The sequence below is a fragment of the Hirundo rustica genome, chromosome 3, assembly GCF_015227805.2.
Source record: "Hirundo rustica isolate bHirRus1 chromosome 3, bHirRus1.pri.v3, whole genome shotgun sequence".
Classification (NCBI taxonomy): domain Eukaryota; kingdom Metazoa; phylum Chordata; class Aves; order Passeriformes; family Hirundinidae; genus Hirundo; species Hirundo rustica.
In genome coordinates this window covers 110,573,792-110,582,601 of record NC_053452.1, presented here as the reverse complement: position 1 = coordinate 110,582,601, position 8,810 = coordinate 110,573,792, and the positions used below count along the sequence as shown (strand labels likewise).

The 8,810-nt window shown below is 40.3% G+C and overlaps 1 long non-coding RNA gene across 1 annotated transcript; it reads left to right on the top strand.

The window, feature by feature from the left end:
- Positions 1-657: 657 nt before the first annotated feature.
- On the top strand, positions 658-3,455 carry LOC120751251 (uncharacterized). Its single transcript, XR_005700337.1, has 3 exons — positions 658-896; positions 2,140-2,194; positions 3,324-3,455. It is a non-coding gene; the product is annotated as an uncharacterized LOC120751251 (long non-coding RNA).
- Positions 3,456-8,810: the final 5,355 nt, after the last annotated feature.

Below are 8,810 nucleotides of genomic sequence, written 5' to 3'. Positions count from 1 at the left end.
GCCTCAAGCTGTGCCAGGGAAGGTTCAGGTGGGACATCAGGAAGAATTTCTTCACAGAAAGAGTGGTTAAGCATTTGAAACACGCTGCCGTGGAGGTGGTGCAGTCACCATCCCTGGGACTATTCAAGAAATGACTGGGTGTGGCCACCTGATTTATTCAGCCCCGAGAAGACTGAGGGGAGATCTTCAGCATCCTTGGAAGGAAGGCACTGATCTCTTCTCTGTGGTGACCAGTGACAGGAATGAAGGCAGTGGCTGGAGCTGAGTCAGGACAGGTTTAGGTTGGATATGAGGAGAAAGTTTTTCCCCCAGAGGGTGGGTGTGCACTGGAAGAGGCTCCCCAGGGAAGCGGTCACAGCACGGAGCCTGTTTGAGTCCAGCGAGTGCTTGGACAATGTTCTCAGTCACGTGGAATTCTCTGGGTCTCCTGTATGAGGCCAGGAAGGACTAAATGATCTTGATGGGTCCTTTTCCAACTCAGTGATTCTGTGATATTCTACAACAAATCCAGCTCCCTTTCCAGCTTTTATCCCAGTCATGGGGGAGGGTTCTTGGGTCATTCACAGCTTTAAAACCACACAGCTTTAAAGCTGGCTTTGAAATCACCTGAGACCCCCTGAGCCTGAGCTGAAATCAGATCTAGAGAGCAGCAGGGTCTCCCATTTACCCGATGGAGATGACATCCAGCCTATGTGTGATCACACTTGTCAATCAAGGAAAAAAACTTCAGGAAGCCTCTTTCTTTCCATATTGCCTTATTTGTTCATGTTTCTCCCATACTTTGGAGGCATGTACAAGGAATTTTGCACTGTCTGCCCAGGGGCTGAGTGGCTGAATGTTTCATGGGACTGAAAATCCTAACCAACAGGAGCATCTACAAGGAGCTTGCAGACAAGGTAAGAGGCAGTCAGCTGCTCTGCATCCCTGAACCAGGCAGAAAAAAGTCCTCTTTGCATTTTTTATGCCTAATTTATGGAGTAACCTTCTGCACTGCTTATCTGGAAGTCTGTGATACATCCACGATATCACTGGGTCAGCAAAACCTGTTACAAAACTGAACTACTGCTTTTTTTTTTCAAAAGCTGGTTCAGCTGCTTTTCTAATTCATTCCAAATGTTAGGAACAAGTTATGCTGGAGCAACAACCTCAAGAGCACCAGTCCCCACATGCATTATGTAGGAAACAGGGGTTGAAAACAAGCTAGAAAGGAGAATTAGGATCCTCAGATATAGCACTAAAAGCCTATCAAACTTAGTAAGGTTTAGAATACTATTCCTAAGACTAAAATCCCAGAGGGTTAAATTAATAAGAAGTGCAGGACTTAATAACAGAAGCATGACATTATGCTGCCTTCTAGATGTAATTATTGAACTCATTTGCATAATTGGAAGGAACCTTGATGACCATATCCTTCCAAGTCCCCTGCTATGGACAATGTCATCCTTCACTATCCCAGGCTGCTCCAAGTCCCATCCAGCCTGGCCTTGGACACTTTCAGGAATGGGGCAGACACAGCTTCTCTGGACAACCTGTGCCTCTCCACTCTCACAGTGAAGAATTTCATCCTAATATCTAATCAAAATCTACCCTTTCTCAGTTTAAACCCATTCTCTCTTCTCCTATCACCCTATGCCCTTGTAAACAGTCCCTCTCCTGCTCTCTTTTTATAAAGTCCCTTCAATCTACTAGAAAATCTTCCTGGAGCCTTTTCCAGGCTGAACAACCCCAACTCTCTCAGCTTTTCCTCACAGGAGAGCTTCTCCAGCTCTCTAATCATCCTGTTTCTCCTCTGGAATTTCTATTAGATACTTGATTAGCATTTGCAGCAATAGAAATATCTTTCCCACTGCCAGGACCAGGTTTCCAGGGCAAGAACGAGCAAGAGGTTCCACATCCAGTCCCACTCCACCTTCCACCCTTTTCAGCAGGTGTGGATACCTCAGAAGCATCTTGTGTCCACAAATGTGCCTGTTTGAACAAGCCTGAGGAATCTTTTCTCAAGAGGGCTGCTCTCAGTCCAGAAAGCTGCAGAGGAAGCTCTCCAGCACTGCCTCCAAATTTATTGTCTCTATGGTCAGCAGAACTGCTGGGCCTTCAACTTCATTCCCAGCCCATAAACAGGTTATTATTTTCTTGCAGGATCATGAGAATATTGAGGCCTCAAGGAAATGGAAGCTCCATCACTAATTTGGAGGTCAGGAGTAAAACCTTTCATTTCCACATTTCCATAGTACTGCCCTTTTCTCTTAGCAGCACTATCTAAGTTCCCACAGCAAGGGGAAAGGCAGGATGTGTGCAAGGTGATCAATTGCCTCCCTTCCCTCCTGCTCAGAAAATCTCACACCTGTGCACCAAAAGGGGTTAAAAAGGAGGAAACTCAGATGCTTCCAAGGCTGTAAGCTCCGTGCAGAAATATTCATCTACCCCATTTGTAATGCCACATGAGTTCACATGCCTGCTGGATAGCGCAAGCAAATCAAATCAAGCAATTTGAGGCAAGTCCACAGGAAAGGTTGCAAAATAAATTAGAAATACTCAAAACACAAAACACAGTTTAGCCATGCAGGGCTTGAATCAGTTTATTTCAGCCTGCTGAGAACAAGAGCAAATTATCTTCCCTGAGATAAAGCTGTGCTAGGGACCTCTCCACTGCAAGCACAGGTAACTGTGTGCTGCCTGAGCTCATGGATGGGAAGAAAAGTAAAAGCTGCTGCCATCCCTGCTCCCAGAGGGTTCACAACTTTCTCAGTCGTAGGAGTGTTACTCCTCAGCACCTTATCTGGCCTAATCAAGCAGGTAGTGCCCTTTCCTCCCACTGAAAGGAGCTGACGTGGTTTTAGTGCTGGCAGCTGCACCTGACCTTGTCTCTGAGATGGGCAGTGTGAATGCCAATCATTTCTACTTGGTAGAGCCATGTCGCACCAGTACTCAGAAAATAAACCTTACAGAAACACAAAACTCTGCTTCTTAACTTCCAGCAACTCTTTATAGGGTACAGTTGCTTGAAGCAACCACTGAGCTTTCCTTTGGAAATATATTTTGGCAGAGGGAAGTGTCAGTCCACGAAAACGTTTCCTTGGAATGATTAAAGGGTCTAGGTGGGAGAGACAGGAAAGCAATAATGCTTTCTGAGCACTTCAGAGATCATTATATAATACTAAAATGTTATAGAAACCTTGTAGCATGTAATAATGTAATAATTGAAAATTGTAGTAAATCTGTCATACTATACTCTAATGCAAGAGAAATATATAATCCATGTGATTATGCAAATGCTTACCACAGAGAATTCTGGCTTTTTATTTTTCACTGCCATGTTTCAGACTTTCTTACAGAAGAGGGAAGCAGAGAAATCACCTTGGTACGGAACCTACGGGGTCACAGCTCGTACCTGCTTATCCAGGGCTAATCTGTCCTTGAGTGCAAGCCCTGGGAGCCTTGCAGCCATAAGAGGGAAGAATTCATCTTCCTTACACTCTGCTATGGACTTTGCCACTGATCTCCAATGCACCTCAGTGCCCAAGCAATAAAATAAAGATCTGACTGCTTTCTTCTCTTGCTTTGTTTGCCTGGGTAATTTAAATTAGAAGATTTTTTGGGTGATGGTTGCTTTACTTTAAGCATCTAGAAATGCAGGGTTGTGGTCTGAGCAGGCAGCTCTCAGTTAACAGTAGCACAAAAAAATCATAATAGACCAGAATGAAAAAATAAGATAAATGTTAGGATGTACAGCCATTCTTCTAATACAGAAAATTTAACTGAAAACAAATTCAGTTTCTACACTGAACTGAAAAATGGAGTGAGTGTTGGGCTTGGAAAAATTAAGAAAACATCTTTGAAGAAGTACTTTTATTTTGTGATCTTTTGTTTAAGCACTGGCAATTGAAAATTGTGCAATCTTTTAAAAACAGTTATATACACCCAAAGCAGTGACTGTCCTGTAATAAAATTACAAACTCTTAATCTCGTTCTACAGCAGGAAAGAAAGAAAGGATGCAAGTATTGTAATTATGGTGGATTTTTGAAATAAAATTTTTAGTTCACTCTGTTACAGATATTTAAGACATTTTTACTCTTTTTCCAAATAGTCATGAGGAGAAATTCTAACAAATAGAGACACTCTTAACTTTTATCAATTCATTTTGAAATTGAAGTCAAAGTATGATTTTCACTACCAAAAAAAAAAAAAAAAAAAAAAAAAAAAACCAAAAACAAAACAAAAAAAAAAAAAACAAAAAAAAAAACCCACAAAAAAAAAAAAAAAAAACCACTTTCATTTCAAAGAGTTTTTCCAGGGTCAAGGAAAAGCTTCAGAAATATCAGCACAAAGAAAACAAAAACAGTAATAAAAATGAATCAACTGACTCAAAGAAATTATTGGCAACAGCTTACCCAAAAGGGTAAGACATAGCTCTTTTTTGATTGAATATTTTGGGCAACACTGGAGATAGGAGTCACAGTCATCAGGCCAGGCAACAAAAACAACAATATTAACAGATAACTCATATTTATGTCAATTCACTCTGTGCCTCAAGAAAAGTCTAATATGATTCTCCTCTCTGCAATTCAGTGTTGACATCAGAACTTGGATGGACAGCTTCAAAAGGCACAGAAAACCCTTCTAGAAAAGAGGTACTCTCAACTTTCATATTACAGCAGGCATTGGAGCACATTTGAGGGAGATGTCAGATCAAAGGACTCAGCCTGAAATAAATAAAAGTTACACAAGTCTTTCCTCCTCAGTAAAACAGCAACTGAAAGCTTGTCTGAATGAAAACAACTTTTGATCTCTGTTATTCAGCTGGATTTGGGCTGGTAGGCTTTATGCAGAGTATTGTAACTCACATCTGCAGTCCTACTTTTGGAAGCAGGGAGTATTTCTGGGTTAATGGGGGCACATATATTACTTCGTGTAGAAAATATCTACATATAACAATTATGGGAAGACCCACTACTTCCTGACTGAGAAGTTCATATGAGCCATTAAGCAACCCATCAATTCCATGTTAGCAGAGAGCTCTCATTTTCAGTATTGCTGTAGGATTTTGAAACAAAGAATTGCTAAGAGATAGAACAGCACAGAAAGATTATTATAAGATGCTTTCGAAGCAGAATTCTGCCAGAAATGGTGTTTAACATGAGACACATTGCATATATTTCTTCACATCGATTTCACCTGTCTGCTTGTGCTTTATTAATTCCAAGATATATTGTGCATATAAACCACATGTTTTAAATTAACTCCCTTGTTTGTAATTGCTGTACACAGATTCATTAAAGACATTAAAAATATACATTAACCAATGCCTCTGTGGTTCTCTCAGTTGACAATTTTTAAAATGTTAGCGGGCTATAAATTCTCCCATAACAGAAATTGTATTTTCTGAAAGATTTCCTGTGGGACACTTTTGCCTGATGAGGGTAATAAATAAAAAAAGTAATAAAAGGTAAGTAGTAGTGAGAAGGAAAATGAATGTGAGTGGAAATATTGCACAAAAGAGCTCCTCATTGAACTGCAAACACCCCATAGAAGTTGCAGGTTCAATTCCTGCTTGCGGGTACAAGTGTAACCCGCTCCCTCCAGATGGAGGCTGTTCCCCATCTCCTGCTTCAGTGCCTGATCAAAGGCATCACAAAGGGTGATGTCTTCAGAGCAGCAAATTAAGTGCTTTGGAAGGAAAAGACACCCAGATTTCTCTGGGAAGAAAGATCAGTATTTACCTGGCCACCACTCTGAAGGTTGGTCCTGAAGGGTGGTCAGAAGGACATGACTTCTCTGAATGCCTTGGAATGAAAGGATGTTCTCTGAAAAAGTCAAGCACCTCTTTGAGAAAGTCAAACATTTAAGGGTTTTTTCTAATATGAAAGAATTCTATTTTATATTTACCTGAAATTTCTTTCAGATGTCTCCAAACCAATAAAATCCAAAGTCATGCTAAGGACAAATAAAACTTTTGCCACAAATCAAACAGAATGTTCTCATCAGACCTCATATAATTTAACTTTTTTCAATGCATTGATTTTTCCACATAAAAACTTCCATTCACTCCTTGCATTTTTATTGGGATCTTTTTTTATTGCTAGCAAACCCAAATATCACAATGTCAATCACAAATCTGATCACAGGGAAAAATAATATATCATTTACACAAAATAATGACAAATCAAACCCATGCTTTTGTCAGAATATATATATATATACACATAAAAATCTTTTAAACCATTAGGTTGACTCTTATTTTTGTTGTTGTTGTTTTCAAGAGGAATATTTGCACATAAGAAGAAATGCTTTGAAATGTGGTTGTGGAATTACTTCATTTAATGACCTGGACATTCACCTTGTGATGTGCAACCAAAAACAGATGCCAGGAGGCAGATTACGATCCCAGTCACCCTGGAGCAAAGCTGAAAACAAAATGAAGGTTGTCCTGAGTGAGGGATTGGAATCCCCCACTGTCATGTCCTGTTCCTAAGCAAAAGGCAACAGCCAAGATTTGTAGATGCATGTGGTCAAAATAGAACAGCAAATGCCAGAGGGATCCAAATGGCATTGTCAGTTTTGTTAGCAAGTTACACACTTCGCAAGGAAATTGGTACTGTTCTCCCCCTAGTTTTTAATAGGAAGATAAGTAAAAGAGTAAAAAAAGAAAGAAGACACAGAGAGAGAGATCAGATAGGAGAGGAAAGTAAAACCCCAGTGCTGGGGTGTGCAGGGCATAGGGCAGCACCTAAACGCTGAGGGTCATCTGTTTGTAGACAAGTTTTCCCTGCTCTGCGGCTGATTTTTTCATTTCTCATGTGAACAAGTTATCATGCACAGTTCATTCTCCTGGATCCGTCTGGAAATGGGTTGGAGCACTTTCAGGGTCTTGGTTGGGCCCAGTCCCACTCTGCTGGTCTTGCCCACTCCTCGGCCGCATTCCTGCGCTTGCGCTGCCCTGTGCTGTGCAGACTCCATGGACCAAAACAGGGGGATTCCAAGAGAAGTGCTGCCCTACCCCTGCATGGCCCCTTCTCCAGCCACATCCTGTTCTAACTTGCCCCCTTCCACAATAATTATTGGGTTTTGAGACATTGCAATGCTTAAACTCCTGGTTGCGCAGGCTTCTACACCCACTCACTTCAGTTTAGTTTTTTTCACAGTGCGCACTATTTCCATTTGGCATTTGATTGGCATTTGCCGACAGCTTTGCTGTAACAAATGAGCAGAAGCAGGTGAGATTTCTGAGGAAAGGTGAGAGACAAGTTAAATTAAAAATAACACCTGTATGAGCAACGAAAACCTTTCGTCTCCCCTCACTGAATGCATTTTAAGATGTTAATATGTCTTCTCTGAAGAGGTGTGAGTTTCAGAAAAGTTAGTTTTTATGTGACTGAGATTTAAAATAGTATCCGTGTGTTAATATTGTCATTGTTAAAAATGAAAATTCTGCAATAAGTTGACTTGATAAATAAATCCAGCTATGTTTAAACATGAGCAAAAATACTTAGGATATACTAATTTTCACTTTCCAGGTCTGTTACACATGTGCCAAGTTATTTGACATCAGTGGAATCTGTCCAGAAATCTGTCCAGGGAAGTGGTGGGATCACTGTCTCTGGAAGTGTTAAAAAAATATGTAGATGTGGTACTTAGGGACACCATTTAGGTGTGGGTCTTGCAGCGCTGGGTTAATGGTTGGGCCTGATGATTTTAGAGTCCTCTTCCAGCCTAAGTGATTCTATGATTCAAAGTATTTTGTCCTTATCCTCAGAATTTAAAAAGTGCTGGAAGCCATGAGCAGAGACAGGCTGTGAATGGTGTGGTGCAGTAAAGAGAGCATGAAACTCTCTGAACTTCAAAGAGTCACAACTCACTGAGAAATAAGACATCAAACTAATAAACTCCATACTGTCATCTGCCTAAGTTAAACCTCCCAACTGAGGCAGATGAAATTTCCCTCTGGATGTTTCAAAGGCATCTTCCTGTGTTTCTAAAAATGTCCTCACATGCCTGTGTCTGAGTGTTTTCTCTGCAAATCCTGCATATTCCTCTTCTCTAGCTGAGCCCTCGTGGAAACCTTAATACTTAGAAATTAATCTTGGGTAGGTGTTATTTGAGATAAGAGCTGGACAATATGATTTGAAATAACAACTGGACAATATTATACCTTTCTATGGCACCAAAAAAAGATTGGTTTATTTAGGAGAAAACAATATTCTTGCTATCTTTGCCAGCTGACAGGTATAAGGAGGATCTTAAACAATAAAAGTGCTTCAATTCATGTTTAAGTATGGTGAGCAAAGTATGGTGAGGGAAACTTCGCTATCACAGCATTTAGGGCATAAAATCTTGAGATTAACAATGGATTACTGTCTTTGTATTTCCAATTCAGCCCTGCTCAACAATATTTAGCTCACTTCTAACTTAGAACCCAAAATCTAACTTAAATTAAAATAAACACCGCTATCACATCATGTTGGAGCCTGCCATGGAACACAAAATTGCACTGAATTGTTACTTTTAGATATAATAGAAAGAAAAAAGATCAAAACAGCTGCCTTATTTGGGAGCTGTCTGGTCTGCACTTACTATCTTAATATCCTAATGTAAGTCTTAGCAGCACACATTTCATTTGAGTGGTCTGAACTTGGCACATTTTCATTCTATTGCAGAAATACAAGCAAAGACATTTTCCTTCCTAGATCAGCAGATAAGGACTTGGAAGGTCAGTGTATTGGTCTGTGTATTTACTGGATTAGCAGTTCTGCAGAGTCATATGAAGAAATGCAGAGAATACTTCTATCTCGCTTGGCTTGATGCCTTGCTA